At 34.2% G+C, this 24,835-nt stretch overlaps 17 non-coding genes across 17 annotated transcripts; 9 read left to right on the forward strand and 8 right to left on the reverse strand.

The window, feature by feature from the left end:
• Positions 1 to 1,975: 1,975 nt before the first annotated feature.
• On the reverse strand, positions 1,976 to 2,047 carry trnag-ucc (transfer RNA glycine (anticodon UCC)). The gene has a single exon. It is a non-coding gene; the product is annotated as a tRNA-Gly (tRNA).
• Positions 2,048 to 2,166: 119 nt separating this feature from the next.
• On the forward strand, positions 2,167 to 2,238 carry trnaw-cca (transfer RNA tryptophan (anticodon CCA)). Its single transcript has one exon. It is a non-coding gene; the product is annotated as a tRNA-Trp (tRNA).
• A 771-nt stretch (positions 2,239 to 3,009) lies between these two features.
• trnag-ucc (transfer RNA glycine (anticodon UCC)) lies at positions 3,010 to 3,081 on the reverse strand. Its single transcript has one exon. It is a non-coding gene; the product is annotated as a tRNA-Gly (tRNA).
• Positions 3,082 to 3,200: 119 nt separating this feature from the next.
• trnaw-cca (transfer RNA tryptophan (anticodon CCA)) lies at positions 3,201 to 3,272 on the forward strand. Its single transcript has one exon. It is a non-coding gene; the product is annotated as a tRNA-Trp (tRNA).
• Positions 3,273 to 5,159: 1,887 nt separating this feature from the next.
• trnag-ucc (transfer RNA glycine (anticodon UCC)) lies at positions 5,160 to 5,231 on the reverse strand. Its single transcript has one exon. It is a non-coding gene; the product is annotated as a tRNA-Gly (tRNA).
• Positions 5,232 to 5,350: 119 nt separating this feature from the next.
• trnaw-cca (transfer RNA tryptophan (anticodon CCA)) lies at positions 5,351 to 5,422 on the forward strand. Its single transcript has one exon. It is a non-coding gene; the product is annotated as a tRNA-Trp (tRNA).
• Positions 5,423 to 9,942: 4,520 nt separating this feature from the next.
• trnag-ucc (transfer RNA glycine (anticodon UCC)) lies at positions 9,943 to 10,014 on the reverse strand. Its single transcript has one exon. It is a non-coding gene; the product is annotated as a tRNA-Gly (tRNA).
• A 119-nt stretch (positions 10,015 to 10,133) lies between these two features.
• On the forward strand, positions 10,134 to 10,205 carry trnaw-cca (transfer RNA tryptophan (anticodon CCA)). The gene has a single exon. It is a non-coding gene; the product is annotated as a tRNA-Trp (tRNA).
• Positions 10,206 to 12,457: 2,252 nt separating this feature from the next.
• Positions 12,458 to 12,529, reverse strand: trnag-ucc (transfer RNA glycine (anticodon UCC)). The gene has a single exon. It is a non-coding gene; the product is annotated as a tRNA-Gly (tRNA).
• Positions 12,530 to 12,648: 119 nt separating this feature from the next.
• Positions 12,649 to 12,720, forward strand: trnaw-cca (transfer RNA tryptophan (anticodon CCA)). The gene has a single exon. It is a non-coding gene; the product is annotated as a tRNA-Trp (tRNA).
• Positions 12,721 to 16,867: 4,147 nt separating this feature from the next.
• Positions 16,868 to 16,939, reverse strand: trnag-ucc (transfer RNA glycine (anticodon UCC)). The gene has a single exon. It is a non-coding gene; the product is annotated as a tRNA-Gly (tRNA).
• Positions 16,940 to 17,058: 119 nt separating this feature from the next.
• On the forward strand, positions 17,059 to 17,130 carry trnaw-cca (transfer RNA tryptophan (anticodon CCA)). Its single transcript has one exon. It is a non-coding gene; the product is annotated as a tRNA-Trp (tRNA).
• A 1,972-nt stretch (positions 17,131 to 19,102) lies between these two features.
• trnag-ucc (transfer RNA glycine (anticodon UCC)) lies at positions 19,103 to 19,174 on the reverse strand. Its single transcript has one exon. It is a non-coding gene; the product is annotated as a tRNA-Gly (tRNA).
• A 119-nt stretch (positions 19,175 to 19,293) lies between these two features.
• Positions 19,294 to 19,365, forward strand: trnaw-cca (transfer RNA tryptophan (anticodon CCA)). The gene has a single exon. It is a non-coding gene; the product is annotated as a tRNA-Trp (tRNA).
• Positions 19,366 to 21,517: 2,152 nt separating this feature from the next.
• On the forward strand, positions 21,518 to 21,589 carry trnaw-cca (transfer RNA tryptophan (anticodon CCA)). Its single transcript has one exon. It is a non-coding gene; the product is annotated as a tRNA-Trp (tRNA).
• A 1,887-nt stretch (positions 21,590 to 23,476) lies between these two features.
• Positions 23,477 to 23,548, reverse strand: trnag-ucc (transfer RNA glycine (anticodon UCC)). The gene has a single exon. It is a non-coding gene; the product is annotated as a tRNA-Gly (tRNA).
• Positions 23,549 to 23,667: 119 nt separating this feature from the next.
• trnaw-cca (transfer RNA tryptophan (anticodon CCA)) lies at positions 23,668 to 23,739 on the forward strand. Its single transcript has one exon. It is a non-coding gene; the product is annotated as a tRNA-Trp (tRNA).
• The last annotated feature ends 1,096 nt before the right edge of the window (positions 23,740 to 24,835 follow it).

Below are 24,835 nucleotides of genomic sequence, written 5' to 3' on the forward strand. Positions count from 1 at the left end.
ATTGGCCCTTAATGCAGTAAACATTGGCCCTTAATGCAGTAAACATTGGCCCTTAATGCAGTAAATACTGGCCCTTAATGCAGTAAACATTGGCTCTTTAATGCAGTAAACATTGCCCTTAATGCAGTAAACATTGCCCTTAATGCGTCTGACTCCAGATCAGAAGGTTGTGTGTTCAAATCCCATCAGGGTCATTACTGCACCTTTATAGGTTACTTCTGCCTTATGAAGAAGTAACATAATGGAAAAATCAAAAGTGTTTCACACTGTTTCAAAGACTTATTACAGTAAAAAGGTGAGATTGATCACATTACGGTAATCTGATTACTTTTTAAAAATATTACGGTAATCTGATTACTTTTTAAAATATTACTGTAATCTGATTACTTTAAAATTATTACTGTAATCTGATTACTTTAAGAAAATATTACAGTAATCTGATTACTTTTGAAAATTACTGTAATCTGATTACTTTTGAAAATATTACGGTAATCTGATTACTTTAAAAAATATTACTGTAATCTGATTACTTTTAATAAAATTACTGTAATCTGATTACTTTTGAAAATATTACTGTAATCTGATTACTTTTAATAAAATTACTGTAATCTGATTACTTTAAAAAATATTACTGTAATCTGATTACTTTTGAAAAGATTACTGTAATCTGATTACTTTTACTTTTTAAAGATGGAAATGGAAATCGGTCTGTGCTCTCACTTTGATTGGCTGATCTTCAGGAGTTCTGCCTTATGAAGAAGTAACATAATGGAAAAATAAAAAGTGTTTCACACTACTTTTTAAAGATGGAAATGGAAATCGGTCTGTACTCTCACTCTGATTGGCCAATCTTTAGCTGAGCTCTGATTGGTCGGTCTGTACTCTCACTCTGATTGGCTGATATTTAGTACGAGAAGTGCAGGAAGACTTGTTGAGTTTTTTTCAGTCGTTATTTCTAAGTCATCACTGACATGTTTTCAACCCAGTAACTCTGCTGGGTCTCCTGAAAACTCTCACTTCCTTACTGTAATTTGATTACTTTAATAAGATTACTGTAAGGTGGTCCTTAATGCAGTAAACATTGGCCCTTTAATGCAGTAAATATTGGCCCTTAATGCAGTAAACATTGCCCTTAATGCAGTAAATATTGGCCCTTTAATGCAGTAAACATTGCCCTTAATGCAGTAAACATTGCCCTTAATGCAGTAAATATTGGCCCTTAATGCAGTAAACATTGGCCCTTAATGCAGTAAACATTGGCCCTTAATGCAGTAAATACTGGCCCTTAATGCAGTAAACATTGCCCTTAATGCAGTAAACATTGCCCTTAATGCGTCTGACTCCAGATCAGAAGGTTGTGTGTTCAAATCACATCAGGGTCATTACTGCACCTTTATAGGTTAATTCTGCCTTATGAAGAAGTAACATAATGGAAAAATCAAAAGTGTTTCACACTATTTCAAAGACTTATTACAGTAAAAAGGTGAGATTGATCAGATTACGGTAATCTGATTACTTTTTAAAAATATTACGGTAATCTGATTACTTTTTAAAATATTACTGTAATCTGATTACTTTAAAATTATTACTGTAATCTGATTACTTTTAGAAAATATTACAGTAATCTGATTACTTTTATAAATTACAGTAATCTGATTACTTTTGAAAAGATTACTGTAATCTGATTACTTTTATAAAATATTGCTGTGATCTGATTACTTTTATCTGATTCTTTTATAAAATTACGGCAATCTGATTACTTTTTAAAGATGGAAATCGGTCTGTGCTCTCACTCAGATTGGCTGATCTTTAGCTGCGCTCTGATTGGTCAGTCTGTACTCTCACTCTGATTGGCTGATATTTAGTACAAGATGCAGGAAGACTTGTTGAGCTTATTTCAGTAGTTATTATTTCTAAGTCATCACTGATATGTTTCCAGCCCAGTAACTCTGCTGGGTCTCCTGAAAACGGCCGCTGCGTTGGCCGGGAATCGAACCCGGGTCAACTGCTTGGAAGGCAGCTATGCTCACCACTATACCACCAACGCTGTGCTGCAACACATCTGGCCCATCTGGAGTGAGACCGAAAGCTAAGTGCTTCAGGGTCAGCTGCGGTCACATCATCCGGCCCATACTTCACACCAGAGGTCCACCAACGACTTGGTCTGACTCTGTGGCGCAATGGTAGCGCGTCTGACTCCAGATCAGAAGGTTGTGAGTTCAAATCCCATCAGGGTCATTACTGCACCTTTATAGGTTACTTCTGCCTTACGAAGAAGTAACATAATGGAAAAATCAAAAGTGTTTCACACTGTTTCAAAGACTTATTACAGTAAAAAGGTGAGATTGATCACATTACAGTAATCTGATTACTTTTTAAAAATATTACGGTAATCTGATTACCTTTAAAAAATATTACTGTAATCTGATTACTTTTAATAAAATTACTGTAATCTGATTACTTTTGAAAATATTACTGTAATCTGATTACTTTTAAAAATATTACTGTAATCTGATTACTTTTAATAAAATTACTGTAATCTGATTACTTTTGAAAATATTACTGTAATCTGATTACTTTTAATAAAATTACTGTAATCTGATTACTTTTGAAGATATTACTGTAATCTGATTACTTTTGAAAAGATTACTGTAATCTGATTACTTTTATAAAAAATTACAGTAATCTGATTACTTTTGAAAAGATTACTGTAATCTGATTACTTTTATAAAATATTGCTGTGATCTGATTACTTTTATCTGATTCTTTTATAAAATTACGGCAATCTGATTACTTTTTAAAGATGGAAATCGGTCTGTGCTCTCACTCAGATTGGCTGATCTTTAGCTGCGCTCTGATTGGTCAGTCTGTACTCTCACTCTGATTGGCTGATATTTAGTACAAGATGCAGGAAGACTTGTTGAGCTTATTTCAGTAGTTATTATTTCTAAGTCATCACTGATATGTTTCCAGCCCAGTAACTCTGCTGGGTCTCCTGAAAACGGCCGCTGCGTTGGCCGGGAATCGAACCCGGGTCAACTGCTTGGAAGGCAGCTATGCTCACCACTATACCACCAACGCTGTGCTGCAACACATCTGGCCCATCTGGAGTGAGACCGAAAGCTAAGTGCTTCAGGGTCAGCTGCGGTCACATCATCCGGCCCATACTTCACACCAGAGGTCCACCAACGACTTGGTCTGACTCTGTGGCGCAATGGTAGCGCGTCTGACTCCAGATCAGAAGGTTGTGAGTTCAAATCCCATCAGGGTCATTACTGCACCTTTATAGGTTACTTCTGCCTTATGAAGAAGTAACATAATGGAAAAATCAAAAGTGTTTCACACTGTTTCAAAGACTTATTACAGTAAAAAGGTGAGATTGATCACATTACAGTAATCTGATTACTTTTTTAAAATATTACGGTAATCTGATTACTTTAAAAAATATTACTGTAATCTGATTACTTTTAATAAAATTACTGTAATCTGATTACTTTTGAAAATATTACTGTAATCTGATTACTTTTAATAAAATTACTGTAATCTGATTACTTTTAGAAATATTACTGTAATCTGATTACTTTTGAAAAGATTACTGTAATCTGATTACTTTTATAAAAATTTACAGTAATCTGATTACTTTTGAAAAGATGACTGTAATCCGATTACTTTTATAAAATATTGCTGTAATCTGATTACTTATATAAGATTACTTTAATCTGATTACTTTTACAAAATTACGGCAATCTGATTACTTTTTAAAGATGGAAATGGAAATCGGTCTGTGCTCTCACTTTGATTGGCTGATCTTCAGGAGTTCTGCCTTATGAAGAAGTAACATAATGGAAAAATAAAAAGTGTTTCACACTACTTTTTAAAGATGGAAATGGAAATCGGTCTGTACTCTCACTCTGATTGGCCAATCTTTAGCTGAGCTCTGATTGGTCGGTCTGTACTCTCACTCTGATTGGCTGATATTTAGTACGAGAAGTGCAGGAAGACTTGTTGAGTTTTTTTCAGTCGTTATTTCTAAGTCATCACTGACATGTTTTCAACCCAGTAACTCTGCTGGGTCTCCTGAAAACTCTCACTTCCTTACTGTAATTTGATTACTTTAATAAGATTACTGTAAGGTGGTCCTTAATGCAGTAAACATTGGCCCTTTAATGCAGTAAATATTGGCCCTTAATGCAGTAAACATTGCCCTTAATGCAGTAAATATTGGCCCTTTAATGCAGTAAACATTGCCCTTAATGCAGTAAACATTGCCCTTAATGCAGTAAATATTGGCCCTTAATGCAGTAAACATTGGCCCTTAATGCAGTAAACATTGGCCCTTAATGCAGTAAATACTGGCCCTTAATGCAGTAAACATTGGCTCTTTAATGCAGTAAACATTGCCCTTAATGCAGTAAACATTGCCCTTAATGCGTCTGACTCCAGATCAGAAGTTTGTGAGTTCAAATCCCATCAGGGTCATTACTGCACCTTTATAGGTTACTTCTGCCTTATGAAGAAGTGACATAATGGAAAAATCAAAAGTGTTTCACACTATTTCAAAGACTTATTACAGTAAAAAGGTGAGATTGATCAGATTACGGTAATCTGATTACTTTTTAAAAATATAACGGTAATCTGATTACTTTTTAAAATATTACTGTAATCTGATTACTTTAAAATTATTACTGTAATCTGATTACTTTTAGAAAATATTACAGTAATCTGATTACTTTTAATAAAATTACTGTAATCTGATTACTTTTGAAGATATTACTGTAATCTGATTACTTTTGAAAATATTACTGTAATCTGATTACTTTTATAAATTACAGTAATCTGATTACTTTTGAAAAGATTACTGTAATCTGATTACTTTTATAAAATATTGCTGTGATCTGATTACTTTTATCTGATTCTTTTATAAAATTACGGCAATCTGATTACTTTTTAAAGATGGAAATCGGTCTGTGCTCTCACTCAGATTGGCTGATCTTTAGCTGCGCTCTGATTGGTCAGTCTGTACTCTCACTCTGATTGGCTGATATTTAGTACAAGATGCAGGAAGACTTGTTGAGCTTATTTCAGTAGTTATTATTTCTAAGTCATCACTGATATGTTTCCAGCCCAGTAACTCTGCTGGGTCTCCTGAAAACGGCCGCTGCGTTGGCCGGGAATCGAACCCGGGTCAACTGCTTGGAAGGCAGCTATGCTCACCACTATACCACCAACGCTGTGCTGCAACACATCTGGCCCATCTGGAGTGAGACCGAAAGCTAAGTGCTTCAGGGTCAGCTGCGGTCACATCATCCGGCCCATACTTCACACCAGAGGTCCACCAACGACTTGGTCTGACTCTGTGGCGCAATGGTAGCGCGTCTGACTCCAGATCAGAAGGTTGTGAGTTCAAATCCCATCAGGGTCATTACTGCACCTTTATAGGTTACTTCTGCCTTATGAAGAAGTAACATAATGGAAAAATCAAAAGTGTTTCACACTGTTTCAAAGACTTATTACAGTAAAAAGGTGAGATTGATCACATTACAGTAATCTGATTACTTTTTAAAAATATTACGGTAATCTGATTACTTTAAAAAATATTACTGTAGTCTGATTACTTTTAATAAAATTACTGTAATCTGATTACTTTTGAAAATATTACTGTAATCTGATTACTTTTAATAAAATTACTGTAATCTGATTACTTTTGAAAATATTACTGTAATCTGATTACTTTTAATAAAATTACTGTAATCTGATTACTTTTAAAAATATTACTGTAATCTGATTACTTTTGAAAAGATTACTGTAATCTGATTACTTTTATAAAAAATTACAGTAATCTGATTACTTTTGAAAAGATTACTGTCATCCGATTACTTTAATAAAATATTGCTGTAATCTGATTACTTATATAAGATTACTTTAATCTGATTACTTTTACAAAATTACGGCAATCTGATTACTTTTTAAAGATGGAAATGGAAATCGGTCTGTGCTCTCACTCAGATTGGCTGATCTTCAGGAGTTCTGCCTTATGAAGAAGTAACATAATGGAAAAATAAAAAGTGTTTCACACTACTTTTTAAAGATGGAAATGGAAATCGGTCTGTACTCTCACTCTGATTGGCCAATCTTTAGCTGAGCTCTGATTGGTCGGTCTGTACTCTCACTCTGATTGGCTGATATTTAGTACGAGAAGTGCAGGAAGACTTGTTGAGTTTTTTTCAGTCGTTATTTCTAAGTCATCACTGACATGTTTTCAACCCAGTAACTCTGCTGGGTCTCCTGAAAACTCTCACTTCCTTACTGTAATTTGATTACTTTAATAAGATTACTGTAAGGTGGTCCTTAATGCAGTAAACATTGGCCCTTTAATGCAGTAAATATTGGCCCTTAATGCAGTAAACATTGCCCTTAATGCAGTAAATATTGGCCCTTTAATGCAGTAAACATTGCCCTTAATGCAGTAAACATTGCCCTTAATGCAGTAAATATTGGCCCTTAATGCAGTAAACATTGGCCCTTAATGCAGTAAACATTGGCCCTTAATGCAGTAAATACTGGCCCTTAATGCAGTAAACATTGGCTCTTTAATGCAGTAAACATTGGCTCTTTAATGCAGTAAACATTGCCCTTAATGCAGTAAACATTGCCCTTAATGCGTCTGACTCCAGATCAGAAGGTTGTGTGTTCAAATCACATCAGGGTCATTACTGCACCTTTTATAGGTTAATTCTGCCTTATGAAGAAGTAACATAATGGAAAAATCAAAAGTGTTTCACACTATTTCAAAGACTTATTACAGTAAAAAGGTGAGATTGATCAGATTACGGTAATCTGATTACTTTTAGAAAATATTACAGTAATCTGATTACTTTTAATAAAATTACTGTAATCTGATTACTTTTGAAAATATTACTGTAATCTGATTACTTTTCAAAAGATTACTGTAATCTGATTACTTTTATAAATTACAGTAATCTGATTACTTTTGAAAATATTACTGTAATCTGATTACTTTTAATAAAATTACTGTAATCTGATTACTTTAAAAAATATTACTGTAATCTGATTACTTTTGAAAAGATTACTGTAATCTGATTACTTTTATAAAAAAATTACAGTAATCTGATTACTTTTGAAAAGATTACTGTCATCCGATTACTTTTATAAAATATTGCTGTAATCTGATTACTTATATAAGATTACTTTAATCTGATTACTTTTACAAAATTACGGCAATCTGATTACTTTTTAAAGATGGAAATGGAAATCGGTCTGTGCTCTCACTCAGATTGGCTGATCTTCAGGAGTTCTGCCTTATGAAGAAGTAACATAATGGAAAAATAAAAAGTGTTTCACACTACTTTTTAAAGATGGAAATGGAAATCGGTCTGTACTCTCACTCTGATTGGCCAATCTTTAGCTGAGCTCTGATTGGTCGGTCTGTACTCTCACTCTGATTGGCTGATATTTAGTACGAGAAGTGCAGGAAGACTTGTTGAGTTTTTTTCAGTCGTTATTTCTAAGTCATCACTGACATGTTTTCAACCCAGTAACTCTGCTGGGTCTCCTGAAAACTCTCACTTCCTTACTGTAATTTGATTACTTTAATAAGATTACTGTAAGGTGGTCCTTAATGCAGTAAACATTGGCCCTTTAATGCAGTAAATATTGGCCCTTAATGCAGTAAACATTGCCCTTAATGCAGTAAATATTGGCCCTTTAATGCAGTAAACATTGCCCTTAATGCAGTAAACATTGCCCTTAATGCAGTAAATATTGGCCCTTAATGCAGTAAACATTGGCCCTTAATGCAGTAAACATTGGCCCTTAATGCAGTAAATACTGGCCCTTAATGCAGTAAACATTGGCTCTTTAATGCAGTAAACATTGCCCTTAATGCAGTAAACATTGCCCTTAATGCGTCTGACTCCAGATCAGAAGGTTGTGTGTTCAAATCACATCAGGGTCATTACTGCACCTTTATAGGTTACTTCTGCCTTATGAAGAAGTAACATAATGGAAAAATCAAAAGTGTTTCACACTATTTCAAAGACTTATTACAGTAAAAAGGTGAGATTGATCAGATTACGGTAATCTGATTACTTTTTAAAAATATTACGGTAATCTGATTACTTTTAAAAATATTACTGTAATCTGATTACTTTAAAATTATTACTGTAATCTGATTACTTTTTGAAAATATTACAGTAATCTGATTACTTTTAATAAAATTACTGTAATCTGATTACTTTTGAAAATATTACTGTAATCTGATTACTTTTAATAAAATTACTGTAATCTGATTACTTTAAAAAATATTACTGTAATCTGATTACTTTTGAAAAGATTACTGTAATCTGATTACTTTTATAAAAATTACAGTAATCTGATTACTTTTGAAAAGATTACTGTCATCCGATTACTTTTATAAAATATTGCTGTAATCTGATTACTTATATAAGATTACTTTAATCTGATTACTTTTACAAAATTACGGCAATCTGATTACTTTTTAAAGATGGAAATGGAAATCGGTCTGTGCTCTCACTCAGATTGGCTGATCTTCAGGAGTTCTGCCTTATGAAGAAGTAACATAATGGAAAAATAAAAAGTGTTTCACACTACTTTTTAAAGATGGAAATGGAAATCGGTCTGTACTCTCACTCTGATTGGCCAATCTTTAGCTGAGCTCTGATTGGTCGGTCTGTACTCTCACTCTGATTGGCTGATATTTAGTACGAGAAGTGCAGGAAGACTTGTTGAGTTTTTTTCAGTCGTTATTTCTAAGTCATCACTGACATGTTTTCAACCCAGTAACTCTGCTGGGTCTCCTGAAAACTCTCACTTCCTTACTGTAATTTGATTACTTTAATAAGATTACTGTAAGGTGGTCCTTAATGCAGTAAACATTGGCCCTTTAATGCAGTAAATATTGGCCCTTAATGCAGTAAACATTGCCCTTAATGCAGTAAATATTGGCCCTTTAATGCAGTAAACATTGCCCTTAATGCAGTAAACATTGCCCTTAATGCAGTAAATATTGGCCCTTAATGCAGTAAACATTGGCCCTTAATGCAGTAAACATTGGCCCTTAATGCAGTAAATACTGGCCCTTAATGCAGTAAACATTGGCTCTTTAATGCAGTAAACATTGGCTCTTTAATGCAGTAAACATTGCCCTTAATGCAGTAAACATTGCCCTTAATGCGTCTGACTCCAGATCAGAAGGTTGTGTGTTCAAATCACATCAGGGTCATTACTGCACCTTTATAGGTTAATTCTGCCTTATGAAGAAGTAACATAATGGAAAAATCAAAAGTGTTTCACACTATTTCAAAGACTTATTACAGTAAAAAGGTGAGATTGATCAGATTACGGTAATCTGATTACTTTTTAAAAATATTACGGTAATCTGATTACTTTTAAAAATATTACTGTAATCTGATTACTTTAAAATTATTACTGTAATCTGATTACTTTTAGAAAATATTACAGTAATCTGATTACTTTTAATAATATTACTGTAATCTGATTACTTTTCAAAAGATTACTGTAATCTGATTACTTTTCAAAAGATTACTGTAATCTGATTACTTTTATAAATTACAGTAATCTGATTACTTTTGAAAAGATTACTGTAATCTGATTACTTTTATAAAATATTGCTGTGATCTGATTACTTTTATCTGATTCTTTTATAAAATTACAGCAATCTGATTACTTTTTAAAGATGGAAATCGGTCTGTGCTCTCACTCAGATTGGCTGATCTTTAGCTGCGCTCTGATTGGTCAGTCTGTACTCTCACTCTGATTGGCTGATATTTAGTACAAGATGCAGGAAGACTTGTTGAGCTTATTTCAGTAGTTATTATTTCTAAGTCATCACTGATATGTTTCCAGCCCAGTAACTCTGCTGGGTCTCCTGAAAACGGCCGCTGCGTTGGCCGGGAATCGAACCCGGGTCAACTGCTTGGAAGGCAGCTATGCTCACCACTATACCACCAACGCTGTGCTGCAACACATCTGGCCCATCTGGAGTGAGACCGAAAGCTAAGTGCTTCAGGGTCAGCTGCGGTCACATCATCCGGCCCATACTTCACACCAGAGGTCCACCAACGACTTGGTCTGACTCTGTGGCGCAATGGTAGCGCGTCTGACTCCAGATCAGAAGTTTGTGAGTTCAAATCCCATCAGGGTCATTACTGCACCTTTATAGGTTACTTCTGCCTTACGAAGAAGTAACATAATGGAAAAATCAAAAGTGTTTCACACTGTTTCAAAGACTTATTACAGTAAAAAGGTGAGATTGATCACATTACAGTAATCTGATTACTTTTTAAAAATATTACGGTAATCTGATTACTTTTAAAAAATATTACTGTAATCTGATTACTTTTAATAAAATTACTGTAATCTGATTACTTTTGAAAATATTACTGTAATCTGATTACTTTTAATAAAATTACTGTAATCTGATTACTTTAAAAAATATTACTGTAATCTGATTACTTTTGAAAAGATTACTGTAATCTGATTACTTTTATAAAAAATTACAGTAATCTGATTACTTTTGAAAAGATTACTGTCATCCGATTACTTTTATAAAATATTGCTGTAATCTGATTACTTATATAAGATTACTTTAATCTGATTACTTTTACAAAATTACGGCAATCTGATTACTTTTTAAAGATGGAAATGGAAATCGGTCTGTGCTCTCACTCAGATTGGCTGATCTTCAGGAGTTCTGCCTTATGAAGAAGTAACATAATGGAAAAATAAAAAGTGTTTCACACTACTTTTTAAAGATGGAAATGGAAATCGGTCTGTACTCTCACTCTGATTGGCCAATCTTTAGCTGAGCTCTGATTGGTCGGTCTGTACTCTCACTCTGATTGGCTGATATTTAGTACGAGAAGTGCAGGAAGACTTGTTGAGTTTTTTTCAGTCGTTATTTCTAAGTCATCACTGACATGTTTTCAACCCAGTAACTCTGCTGGGTCTCCTGAAAACTCTCACTTCCTTACTGTAATTTGATTACTTTAATAAGATTACTGTAAGGTGGTCCTTAATGCAGTAAACATTGGCCCTTTAATGCAGTAAATATTGGCCCTTAATGCAGTAAACATTGCCCTTAATGCAGTAAATATTGGCCCTTTAATGCAGTAAACATTGCCCTTAATGCAGTAAACATTGCCCTTAATGCAGTAAATATTGGCCCTTAATGCAGTAAACATTGGCCCTTAATGCAGTAAACATTGGCCCTTAATGCAGTAAATACTGGCCCTTAATGCAGTAAACATTGGCTCTTTAATGCAGTAAACATTGCCCTTAATGCAGTAAACATTGCCCTTAATGCAGTGAACATTGGCCCTTAATGCAGTAAACATTGGCCCTTAATGCAGTAAACATTGGCCCTTAATGCAGTAAACATTGCCCTTAATGCAGTAAACATTGGCCCTTAATGCAGTAAATATTGGCCCTTAATGCAGTAAATATTGGCCCTTAATGCAGTAAACATTGGCCCTTAATGCAGTAAACATTGGCCCTTTAATGCAGTAAACATTGCCCTTAATGCAGTAAACATTGGCCCTTAATGCAGTAAATATTGGCCCTTAATGCAGTAAACATTGGCCCTTAATGCAGTAAACATTGGCCCTTAATGCAGTAAATACTGGCCCTTAATGCAGTAAACATTGGCTCTTTAATGCAGTAAACATTGCCCTTAATGCAGTAAACATTGCCCTTAATGCGTCTGACTCCAGATCAGAAGGTTGTGTGTTCAAATCCCATCAGGGTCATTACTGCACCTTTATAGGTTACTTCTGCCTTATGAAGAAGTAACATAATGGAAAAATCAAAAGTGTTTCACACTGTTTCAAAGACTTATTACAGTAAAAAGGTGAGATTGATCACATTACGGTAATCTGATTACTTTTTAAAAATATTACGGTAATCTGATTACTTTTTAAAATATTACTGTAATCTGATTACTTTAAAATTATTACTGTAATCTGATTACTTTAAGAAAATATTACAGTAATCTGATTACTTTTGAAAATTACTGTAATCTGATTACTTTTGAAAATATTACTGTAATCTGATTACTTTTATAAAATTACAGTAATCTGATTACTTTTGAAAAGATTACTGTAATCTGATTACTTTTATAAAATATTGCTGTGATCTGATTACTTTTATCTGATTCTTTTATAAAATTACGGCAATCTGATTACTTTTTAAAGATGGAAATCGGTCTGTGCTCTCACTCAGATTGGCTGATCTTTAGCTGCGCTCTGATTGGTCAGTCTGTACTCTCACTCTGATTGGCTGATATTTAGTACAAGATGCAGGAAGACTTGTTGAGCTTATTTCAGTAGTTATTATTTCTAAGTCATCACTGATATGTTTCCAGCCCAGTAACTCTGCTGGGTCTCCTGAAAACGGCCGCTGCGTTGGCCGGGAATCGAACCCGGGTCAACTGCTTGGAAGGCAGCTATGCTCACCACTATACCACCAACGCTGTGCTGCAACACATCTGGCCCATCTGGAGTGAGACCGAAAGCTAAGTGCTTCAGGGTCAGCTGCGGTCACATCATCCGGCCCATACTTCACACCAGAGGTCCACCAACGACTTGGTCTGACTCTGTGGCGCAATGGTAGCGCGTCTGACTCCAGATCAGAAGTTTGTGAGTTCAAATCCCATCAGGGTCATTACTGCACCTTTATAGGTTACTTCTGCCTTACGAAGAAGTAACATAATGGAAAAATCAAAAGTGTTTCACACTGTTTCAAAGACTTATTACAGTAAAAAGGTGAGATTGATCACATTACAGGAATCTGATTACTTTTTAAAAATATTACGGTAATCTGATTACCTTTAAAAAATATTACTGTAATCTGATTACTTTTAATAAAATTACTGTAACCTGATTACTTTTGAAAATATTACTGTAATCTGATTACTTTTAATAAAATTACTGTAATCTGATTACTTTAAAAAATATTACTGTAATCTGATTACTTTTGAAAAGATTACTGTAATCTGATTACTTTTACTTTTTAAAGATGGAAATGGAAATCGGTCTGTGCTCTCACTTTGATTGGCTGATCTTCAGGAGTTCTGCCTTATGAAGAAGTAACATAATGGAAAAATAAAAAGTGTTTCACACTACTTTTTAAAGATGGAAATGGAAATCGGTCTGTACTCTCACTCTGATTGGCCAATCTTTAGCTGAGCTCTGATTGGTCGGTCTGTACTCTCACTCTGATTGGCTGATATTTAGTACGAGAAGTGCAGGAAGACTTGTTGAGTTTTTTTCAGTCGTTATTTCTAAGTCATCACTGACATGTTTTCAACCCAGTAACTCTGCTGGGTCTCCTGAAAACTCTCACTTCCTTACTGTAATTTGATTACTTTAATAAGATTACTGTAAGGTGGTCCTTAATGCAGTAAACATTGGCCCTTTAATGCAGTAAATATTGGCCCTTAATGCAGTAAACATTGCCCTTAATGCAGTAAATATTGGCCCTTTAATGCAGTAAACATTGCCCTTAATGCAGTAAACATTGCCCTTAATGCAGTAAATATTGGCCCTTAATGCAGTAAACATTGGCCCTTAATGCAGTAAACATTGGCCCTTAATGCAGTAAATACTGGCCCTTAATGCGTCTGACTCCAGAGCAGAAGGTTGTGTGTTCAAATCACATCAGGGTCATTACTGCACCTTTATAGGTTAATTCTGCCTTATGAAGAAGTAACATAATGGAAAAATCAAAAGTGTTTCACACTATTTCAAAGACTTATTACAGTAAAAAGGTGAGATTGATCACATTACAGTAATCTGATTACTTTTGAAAATATTACTGTAATCTGATTACTTTTAATAAAATTACTGTAATCTGATTACTTTTGAAAATATTACTGTAATCTGATTACTTTTAAGAAAATTACTGTAATCTGATTACTTTTGAAAATATTACTGTAATCTGATTACTTTTGAAAAGATTACTGTAATCTGATTACTTTTATAAATTTTTTTACAGTAATCTGATTACTTTTGAAAAGATTACTGTAATCCGATTACTTTTATAAAATATTGCTGTAATCTGATTACTTATATAAGATTACTTTAATCTGATTGCTTTTACAAAATTACGGCAATCTGATTACTTTTTAAAGATGGAAATGGAAATCGGTCTGTGCTCTCACTTTGATTGGCTGATCTTCAGGAGTTCTGCCTTATGAAGAAGTAACATAATGGAAAAATAAAAAGTGTTTCACACTACTTTTTAAAGATGGAAATGGAAATCGGTCTGTACTCTCACTCTGATTGGCCAATCTTTAGCTGAGCTCTGATTGGTCGGTCTGTACTCTCACTCTGATTGGCCAATCTTTAGCTGAGCTCTGATTGGTCGGTCTGTACTCTCACTCTGATTGGCTGATATTTAGTACGAGAAGTGCAGGAAGACTTGTTGAGTTTTATTCAGTCGTTATTTCTAAGTCATCACTGACATGTTTTCAACCCAGTAACTCTGCTGGGTCTCCTGAAAACTCTCACTTCCTTACTGTAATTTGATTACTTTAATAAGATTACTGTAATGTGGTCCTTAATGCAGTAAACATTGGCCCTTAATGCAGTAAACATTGTCCTTAATGCAGTAAATACTGGCCCTTAATGCAGTAAATATTGGCCCTTAATGCAGTAAACATTGCCCTTAATGCAGTAAATATTGGCCCTTAATGCAGTAAACATTGGCCCTTAATGCAGTAAACATTGGCCCTTAATGCAGTAAACATTGGCCCTTAATGCAGTAAACATTGCCCTTAATGCAGTAAATATTGGCCCTTTAATGCAGTAAACATTGCCCTTAATGCAGTAAACATTGCCCTTAATGCAGTAAATATTGGCCCTTAATGCAGTAAACATTGGCCCTTAATGCATCAGGGTCATTACTGCACCTTTATAGGTTACTTCTGCCTTATGAAGAAGTAACATAATGGAAAAATCAAAAGTGTTTCACACTGTTTCAAAGACTTATTACAGTAAAAAGGTGAGATTGATCACATTACAGTAATCTGATTACTTTTAAAAAATATTACGGTAATCTGATTACTTTTAAAAATATTACTGTAATCTGATTACTTTTAATAAAATTACTGTAATCTGATCACTTTTGAAAATATTACTGTAATCTGATTACTTTTAATAAAATTACTGTAATCTGATTACTTTTAAAAATATTACTGTAATCTGATTACTTTTGAAAAGATTACTGTAATCTGATTGCTTTTATAAAAATTTACAGTAATCTGATTACTTTTGAAAAGATTACTGTAATCCGATTACTTTTATAAAATATTGCTGTAATCTGATTACTTATATAAGATTACTTTAATCTGATTACTTTTACAAAATTACGGCAATCTGATTACCTTTTAAAGATGGAAATGGAAATCGGTCTGTGCTCTCACTTTGATTGGCTGATCTTCAGGAGTTCTGCCTTATGAAGAAGTAACATAATGGAAAAATAAAAAGTGTTTCACACTACTTTTTAAAGATGGAAATGGAAATCGGTCTGTACTCTCACTCTGATTGGCCAATCTTTAGCTGAGCTCTGATTGGTCGGTCTGTACTCTCACTCTGATTGGCTGATATTTAGTACGAGAAGTGCAGGAAGACTTGTTGAGTTTTTTTCAGTCGTTATTTCTAAGTCATCACTGACATGTTTTCAACCCAGTAACTCTGCTGGGTCTCCTGAAAACTCTCACTTCCTTACTGTAATTTGATTACTTTAATAAGATTACTGTAAGGTGGTCCTTAATGCAGTAAACATTGGCCCTTTAATGCAGTAAATATTGGCCCTTAATGCAGTAAACATTGCCCTTAATGCAGTAAATATTGGCCCTTTAATGCAGTAAACATTGCCCTTAATGCAGTAAACATTGCCCTTAATGCAGTAAATATTGGCCCTTAATGCAGTAAACATTGGCCCTTAATGCAGTAAATATTGGCCCTTTAATGCAGTAAACATTGCCCTTAATGCAGTAAACATTGCCCTTAATGCAGTAAACATTGGCTCTTTAATGCAGTAAACATTGCCCTTAATGCAGTAAACATTGCCCTTAATGCGTCTGACTCCAGATCAGAAGGTTGTGTGTTCAAATCCCATCAGGGTCATTACTGCACCTTTATAGGTTAATTCTGCCTTAGGAAGAAGTAACATAATGGAAAAATCAAAAGTGTTTCACACTATTTCAAAGACTTATTACAGTAAAAAGGTGAGATTGATCAGATTACGGTAATCTGATTACTTTTTAAAAATATTACGGTAATCTGATTACTTTTTAAAATATTATTGTAATCTGATTACTTTAAAATTATTACTGTAATCTGATTACTTTTAGAAAATATTACAGTAATCTGATTACTTTTAATAAAATTACTGTAATCTGATTACTTTTGAAAATATTACTGTAATCTGATTACTTTTAAAAAGATTACTGTAATCTGATTACTTTTATAAATTACAGTAATCTGATTACTTTTGAAAAGATTACTGTAATCTGATTACTTTTATAAAATATTGCTGTGATCTGATTACTTTTATCTGATTCTTTTATAAAATTATGGCAATCTGATTACTTTTTAAAGATGGAAATCGGTCTGTGCTCTCACTCAGATTGGCTGATCTTTAGCTGCGCTCTGATTGGTCAGTCTGTACTCTCACTCTGATTGGCTGATATTTAGTACAAGATGCAGGAAGACTTGTTGAGCTTATTTCAGTAGTTATTATTTCTAAGTCATCACTGATATGTTTCCAGCCCAGTAACTCTGCTGGGTCTCCTGAAAACGGCCGCTGCGTTGGCCGGGAATCGAACCCGGGTCAACTGCTTGGAAGGCAGCTATGCTCACCACTATACCACCAACGCTGTGCTGCAACACATCTGGCCCATCTGGAGTGAGACCGAAAGCTAAGTGCTTCAGGGTCAGCTGCGGTCACATCATCCGGCCCATACTTCACACCAGAGGTCCACCAACGACTTGGTCTGACTCTGTGGCGCAATGGTAGCGCGTCTGACTCCAGATCAGAAGGTTGTGAGTTCAAATCCCATCAGGGTCATTACTGCACCTTTATAGGTTACTTCTGCCTTATGAAGAAGTAACATAATGGAAAATCAAAAGTGTTTCACACTGTTTCAAAGACTTATTACAGTAAAAAGGTGAGATTGATCACATTACAGTGATCTGATTACTTTTTAAAAATATTACGGTAATCTGATTACTTTTTAAAAATATTACTGTAATCTGATTACTTTTAATAAAAGTACTGTAATCTGATTACTTTTGAAAATATTACTGTAATCTGATTACTTTTAATAAAATTACTGTAATCTGATTACTTTTAATAAAATTACTGTAATCTGATTACTTTTGAAAATATTACTGTAATCTGATTACTTTTGAAAAGATTACTGTAATCTGATTACTTTTATAAAAAATTGCAGTAATCTGATTACTTTTGGAAAGATTACGGTAATCTGATTACTTTTTAAAATATTACTGTAATCTGATTACTTATATAAGATTACTTTAATCTGATTACTTTTACAAAATTACGGCAATCTGATTACTTTTTAAAGATGGAAATGGAAATCGGTCTGTGCTCTCACTTTGATTGGCTGATCTTCAGGAGTTCTGCCTTATGAAGAAGTAACATAATGGAAAAATAAAAAGTGTTTCACACTACTTTTTAAAGATGGAAATGGAAATCGGTCTGTACTCTCACTCTGATTGGCCAATCTTTAGCTGAGCTCTGATTGGTCGGTCTGTACTCTCACTCTGATTGGCTGATATTTAGTACGAGAAGTGCAGGAAGACTTGTTGAGTTTTTTTCAGTCGTTATTTCTAAGTCATCACTGACATGTTTTCAACCCAGTAACTCTGCTGGGTCTCCTGAAAACTCTCACTTCCTTACTGTAATTTGATTACTTTAATAAAATTACTGTAAGGTGGTCCTTAATGCAGTAAACATTGGCCCTTTAATGCAGTAAATATTGGCCCTTAATGCAGTAAACATTGCCCTTAATGCAGTAAATATTGGCCCTTTAATGCAGTAAACATTGCCCTTAATGCAGTAAACATTGCCCTTAATGCAGTAAATATTGGCCCTTAATGCAGTAAACATTGGCCCTTAATGCAATAAACATTGGCCCTTAATGCAGTAAATACTGGCCCTTAATGCAGTAAACATTGGCTCTTTAATGCAGTAAACATTGCCCTTAATGCAGTAAACATTGCCCTTAATGCGTCTGACTCCAGATCAGAAGGTTGTGTGTTCAAATCACATCAGGGTCATTACTGCACCTTTATAGGTTAATTCTGCCTTATGAAGAAGTAACATAATGGAAAAATCAAAAGTGTTTCACACTATTTCAAAGACTTATTACAGTAAAAAGGTGAGATTGATCAGATTACGGTAATCTGATTACTTTTTAAAAATATTACGGTAATCTGATTACTTTTTAAAATATTACTGTAATCTGATTACTTTTAGAAAATATTACAGTAATCTGATTACTTTTAATAAAATTACTGTAATCTGATTACTTTTGAAAATATTACTGTAATCTGATTACTTTTCAAAAGATTACTGTAATCTGATTACTTTTATAAATTACAGTAATCTGATTACTTTTGAAAATATTACTGTAATCTGATTACTTTTCAAAAGATTACTGTAATCTGATTACTTTTATAAATTACAGTAATCTGATTACTTTTGAAAAGATTACTGTAATCTGATTACTTTTATAAAATATTGCTGTGATCTGATTACTTTTATCTGATTCTTTTATAAAATTACGGCAATCTGATTACTTTTTAAAGATGGAAATCGGTCTGTGCTCTCACTCAGATTGGCTGATCTTTAGCTGCGCTCTGATTGGTCAGTCTGTACTCTCACTCTGATTGGCTGATATTTAGTACAAGATGCAGGAAGACTTGTTGAGCTTATTTCAGTAGTTATTATTTCTAAGTCATCACTGATATGTTTCCAGCCCAGTAACTCTGCTGGGTCTCCTGAAAACGGCCGCTGCGTTGGCCGGGAATCGAACCCGGGTCAACTGCTTGGAAGGCAGCTATGCTCACCACTATACCACCAACGCTGTGCTGCAACACATCTGGCCCATCTGGAGTGAGACCGACAGCTAAGTGCTTCAGGGTCAGCTGCGGTCACATCATCCGGCCCATACTTCACACCAGAGGTCCACCAACGACTTGGTCTGACTCTGTGGCGCAATGGTAGCGCGTCTGACTCCAGATCAGAAGGTTGTGAGTTCAAATCCCATCAGGGTCATTACTGCACCTTTATAGGTTACTTCTGCCTTATGAAGAAGTAACATAATGGAAAATCAAAAGTGTTTCACACTGTTTCAAAGACTTATTACAGTAAAAAGGTGAGATTGATCACATTACAGTGATCTGATTACTTTTTAAAAATATTACGGTAATCTGATTACTTTTTAAAAATATTACTGTAATCTGATTACTTTTAATAAAAGTACTGTAATCTGATTACTTTTGAAAATATTACTGTAATCTGATTACTTTTAATAAAATTACTGTAATCTGATTACTTTTAATAAAATTACTGTAATCTGATTACTTTTGAAAATATTACTGTAATCTGATTACTTTTGAAAAGATTGCTGTAATCTGATTACTTTTATAAAAAATTGCAGTAATCTGATTACTTTTGAAAAGATTACGGTAATCTGATTACTTTTTAAAATATTACTGTAATCTGATTACTTATATAAGATTACTTTAATCTGATTACTTTTACAAAATTACGGCAATCTGATTACTTTTTAAAGATGGAAATGGAAATCGGTCTGTGCTCTCACTTTGATTGGCTGATCTTCAGGAGTTCTGCCTTATGAAGAAGTAACATAATGGAAAAATAAAAAGTGTTTCACACTACTTTTTAAAGATGGAAATGGAAATCGGTCTGTACTCTCACTCTGATTGGCCAATCTTTAGCTGAGCTCTGATTGGTCGGTCTGTACTCTCACTCTGATTGGCTGATATTTAGTACGAGAAGTGCAGGAAGACTTGTTGAGTTTTTTTCAGTCGTTATTTCTAAGTCATCACTGACATGTTTTCAACCCAGTAACTCTGCTGGGTCTCCTGAAAACTCTCACTTCCTTACTGTAATTTGATTACTTTAATAAAATTACTGTAAGGTGGTCCTTAATGCAGTAAACATTGGCCCTTTAATGCAGTAAATATTGGCCCTTAATGCAGTAAACATTGCCCTTAATGCAGTAAATATTGGCCCTTTAATGCAGTAAACATTGCCCTTAATGCAGTAAACATTGCCCTTAATGCAGTAAATATTGGCCCTTAATGCAGTAAACATTGGCCCTTAATGCAATAAACATTGGCCCTTAATGCAGTAAATACTGGCCCTTAATGCAGTAAACATTGGCTCTTTAATGCAGTAAACATTGCCCTTAATGCAGTAAACATTGCCCTTAATGCGTCTGACTCCAGATCAGAAGGTTGTGTGTTCAAATCACATCAGGGTCATTACTGCACCTTTATAGGTTAATTCTGCCTTATGAAGAAGTGACATAATGGAAAAATCAAAAGTGTTTCACACTATTTCAAAGACTTATTACAGTAAAAAGGTGAGATTGATCAGATTACGGTAATCTGATTACTTTTTAAAAATATTACGGTAATCTGATTACTTTTTAAAATATTACTGTAATCTGATTACTTTTAGAAAATATTACAGTAATCTGATTACTTTTAATAAAATTACTGTAATCTGATTACTTTTGAAAATATTACTGTAATCTGATTACTTTTCAAAAGATTACTGTAATCTGATTACTTTTATAAATTACAGTAATCTGATTACTTTTGAAAATATTACTGTAATCTGATTACTTTTCAAAAGATTACTGTAATCTGATTACTTTTATAAATTACAGTAATCTGATTACTTTTGAAAAGATTACTGTAATCTGATTACTTTTATAAAATATTGCTGTGATCTGATTACTTTTATCTGATTCTTTTATAAAATTACGGCAATCTGATTACGTTTTAAAGATGGAAATCGGTCTGTGCTCTCACTCAGATTGGCTGATCTTTAGCTGCGCTCTGATTGGTCAGTCTGTACTCTCACTCTGATTGGCTGATATTTAGTACAAGATGCAGGAAGACTTGTTGAGCTTATTTCAGTAGTTATTATTTCTAAGTCATCACTGATATGTTTCCAGCCCAGTAACTCTGCTGGGTCTCCTGAAAACGGCCGCTGCGTTGGCCGGGAATCAACTGCTTGGAAGGCAGCTATGCTCACCACTATACCACCAACGCTGTGCTGCAACACATCTGGCCCATCTGGAGTGAGACCGAAAGCTAAGTGCTTCAGGGTCAGCTGCGGTCACATCATCCGGCCCATACTTCACACCAGAGGTCCACCAACGACTTGGTCTGACTCTGTGGCGCAATGGTAGCGCGTCTGACTCCAGATCAGAAGGTTGTGAGTTCAAATCCCATCAGGGTCATTACTGCACCTTTATAGGTTACTTCTGCCTTACGAAGAAGTAACATAATGGAAAAATCAAAAGTGTTTCACACTGTTTCAAAGACTTATTACAGTAAAAAGGTGAGATTGATCACATTACAGTAATCTGATTACTTTTTAAAAATATTACGGTAATCTGATTACCTTTAAAAAATATTACTGTAATCTGATTACTTTTAATAAAATTACTGTAATCTGATTACTTTTGAAAATATTACTGTAATCTGATTACTTTTAATAAAATTACTGTAATCTGATTACTTTTAAAAATATTACTGTAATCTGATTACTTTTGAAAAGATTACTGTAATCTGATTACTTTTATAAAAATTACAGTAATCTGATTACTTTTGAAAAGATTACTGTCATCCTATTACTTTTATAAAATATTGCTGTAATCTGATTACTTATATAAGATTACTTTAATCTGATTACTTTTACAAAATTACGGCAATCTGATTACTTTTTAAAGATGGAAATGGAAATCGGTCTGTGCTCTCACTCAGATTGGCTGATCTTCAGGAGTTCTGCCTTATGAAGAAGTAACATAATGGAAAAATAAAAAGTGTTTCACACTACTTTTTAAAGATGGAAATGGAAATCGGTCTGTACTCTCACTCTGATTGGCCAATCTTTAGCTGAGCTCTGATTGGTCGGTCTGTACTCTCACTCTGATTGGCTGATATTTAGTACGAGAAGTGCAGGAAGACTTGTTGAGTTTTTTTCAGTCGTTATTTCTAAGTCATCACTGACATGTTTTCAACCCAGTAACTCTGCTGGGTCTCCTGAAAACTCTCACTTCCTTACTGTAATTTGATTACTTTAATAAGATTACTGTAAGGTGGTCCTTAATGCAGTAAACATTGGCCCTTTAATGCAGTAAATATTGGCCCTTAATGCAGTAAACATTGCCCTTAATGCAGTAAATATTGGCCCTTTAATGCAGTAAACATTGCCCTTAATGCAGTAAACATTGCCCTTAATGCAGTAAATATTGGCCCTTAATGCAGTAAACATTGGCCCTTAATGCAGTAAACATTGGCCCTTAATGCAGTAAATACTGGCCCTTAATGCAGTAAACATTGGCTCTTTAATGCAGTAAACATTGCCCTTAATGCAGTAAACATTGCCCTTAATGCGTCTGACTCCAGATCAGAAGGTTGTGTGTTCAAATCCCATCAGTGTCATTACTGCACCTTTATAGGTTACTTCTGCCTTATGAAGAAGTAACATAATGGAAAAATCAAAAGTGTTTCACACTATTTCAAAGACTTATTACAGTAAAAAGGTGAGATTGATCAGATTACGGTAATCTGATTACTTTTTAAAAATATTACGGTAATCTGATTACTTTTTAAAATATTACTGTAATCTGATTACTTTAAAATTATTACTGTAATCTGATTACTTTTAGAAAATATTACAGTAATCTGATTACTTTTAATAATATTACTGTAATCTGATTACTTTTCAAAAGATTACTGTAATCTGATTACTTTTCAAAAGATTACTGTAATCTGATTACTTTTATAAATTACAGTAATCTGATTACTTTTGAAAAGATTACTGTAATCTGATTACTTTTATAAAATATTGCTGTGATCTGATTACTTTTATCTGATTCTTTTATAAAATTACGGCAATCTGATTACTTTTTAAAGATGGAAATCAGTCTGTGCTCTCACTCAGATTGGCTGATCTTTAGCTGCGCTCTGATTGGTCAGTCTGTACTCTCACTTTGATTGGCTGATATTTAGTACAAGATGCAGGAAGACTTGTTGAGCTTATTTCAGTAGTTATTATTTCTAAGTCATCACTGATATGTTTCCAGCCCAGTAACTCTGCTGGGTCTCCTGAAAACGGCCGCTGCGTTGGCCGGGAATCGAACCCGGGTCAACTGCTTGGAAGGCAGCTATGCTCACCACTATACCACCAACGCTGTGCTGCAACACATCTGGCCCATCTGGAGTGAGACCGAAAGCTAAGTGCTTCAGGGTCAGCTGCGGTCACATCATCCGGCTCATACTTCACACCAGAGGTCCACCAACGACTTGGTCTGACTCTGTGGCGCAATGGTAGCGCGTCTGACTCCAGATCAGAAGGTTGTGAGTTCAAATCCCATCAGGGTCATTACTGCACCTTTATAGGTTACTTCTGCCTTATGAAGAAGTAACATAATGGAAAAATCAAAAGTGTTTCACACTGTTTCAAAGACTTATTACAGTAAAAAGGTGAGATTGATCACATTACAGTAATCTGATTACTTTTAAAAAATATTACTGTAATCTGATTACTTTTAATAAAATTACTGTAATCTGATTACTTTTGAAAATATTACTGTAATCTGATTACTTTTAATAAAATTACTGTAATCTGATTACTTTTAAAAATATTACTGTAATCTGATTACTTTTGAAAAGATTACTGTAATCTGATTGCTTTTATAAAAATTTACAGTAATCTGATTACTTTTGAAAAGATTACTGTAATCCGATTACTTTTATAAAATATTGCTGTAATCTGATTACTTATATAAGATTACTTTAATCTGATTACTTTTACAAAATTACGGCAATCTGATTACCTTTTAAAGATGGAAATGGAAATCGGTCTGTGCTCTCACTTTGATTGGCTGATCTTCAGGAGTTCTGCCTTATGAAGAAGTAACATAATGGAAAAATAAAAAGTGTTTCACACTACTTTTTAAAGATGGAAATGGAAATCGGTCTGTACTCTCACTCTGATTGGCCAATCTTTAGCTGAGCTCTGATTGGTCGGTCTGTACTCTCACTCTGATTGGCTGATATTTAGTACGAGAAGTGCAGGAAGACTTGTTGAGTTTTTTTCAGTCGTTATTTCTAAGTCATCACTGACATGTTTTCAACCCAGTAACTCTGCTGGGTCTCCTGAAAACTCTCACTTCCTTACTGTAATTTGATTACTTTAATAAGATTACTGTAATGTGGTCCTTAATGCAGTAAACATTGGCCCTTTAATGCAGTAAATATTGGCCCTTAATGCAGTAAACATTGCCCTTAATGCAGTAAATATTGGCCCTTTAATGCAGTAAACATTGCCCTTAATGCAGTAAACATTGCCCTTAATGCAGTAAATATTGGCCCTTAATGCAGTAAACATTGGCCCTTAATGCAGTAAACATTGGCCCTTAATGCAGTAAATACTGGCCCTTAATGCAGTAAACATTGGCTCTTTAATGCAGTAAACA

This window comes from Leuresthes tenuis, unplaced genomic scaffold, assembly GCF_036924035.1.
Source record: "Leuresthes tenuis unplaced genomic scaffold, fLeuTen1.0.hap1 SCAF_8, whole genome shotgun sequence".
NCBI lineage: Eukaryota > Metazoa > Chordata > Actinopteri > Atheriniformes > Atherinopsidae > Leuresthes > Leuresthes tenuis.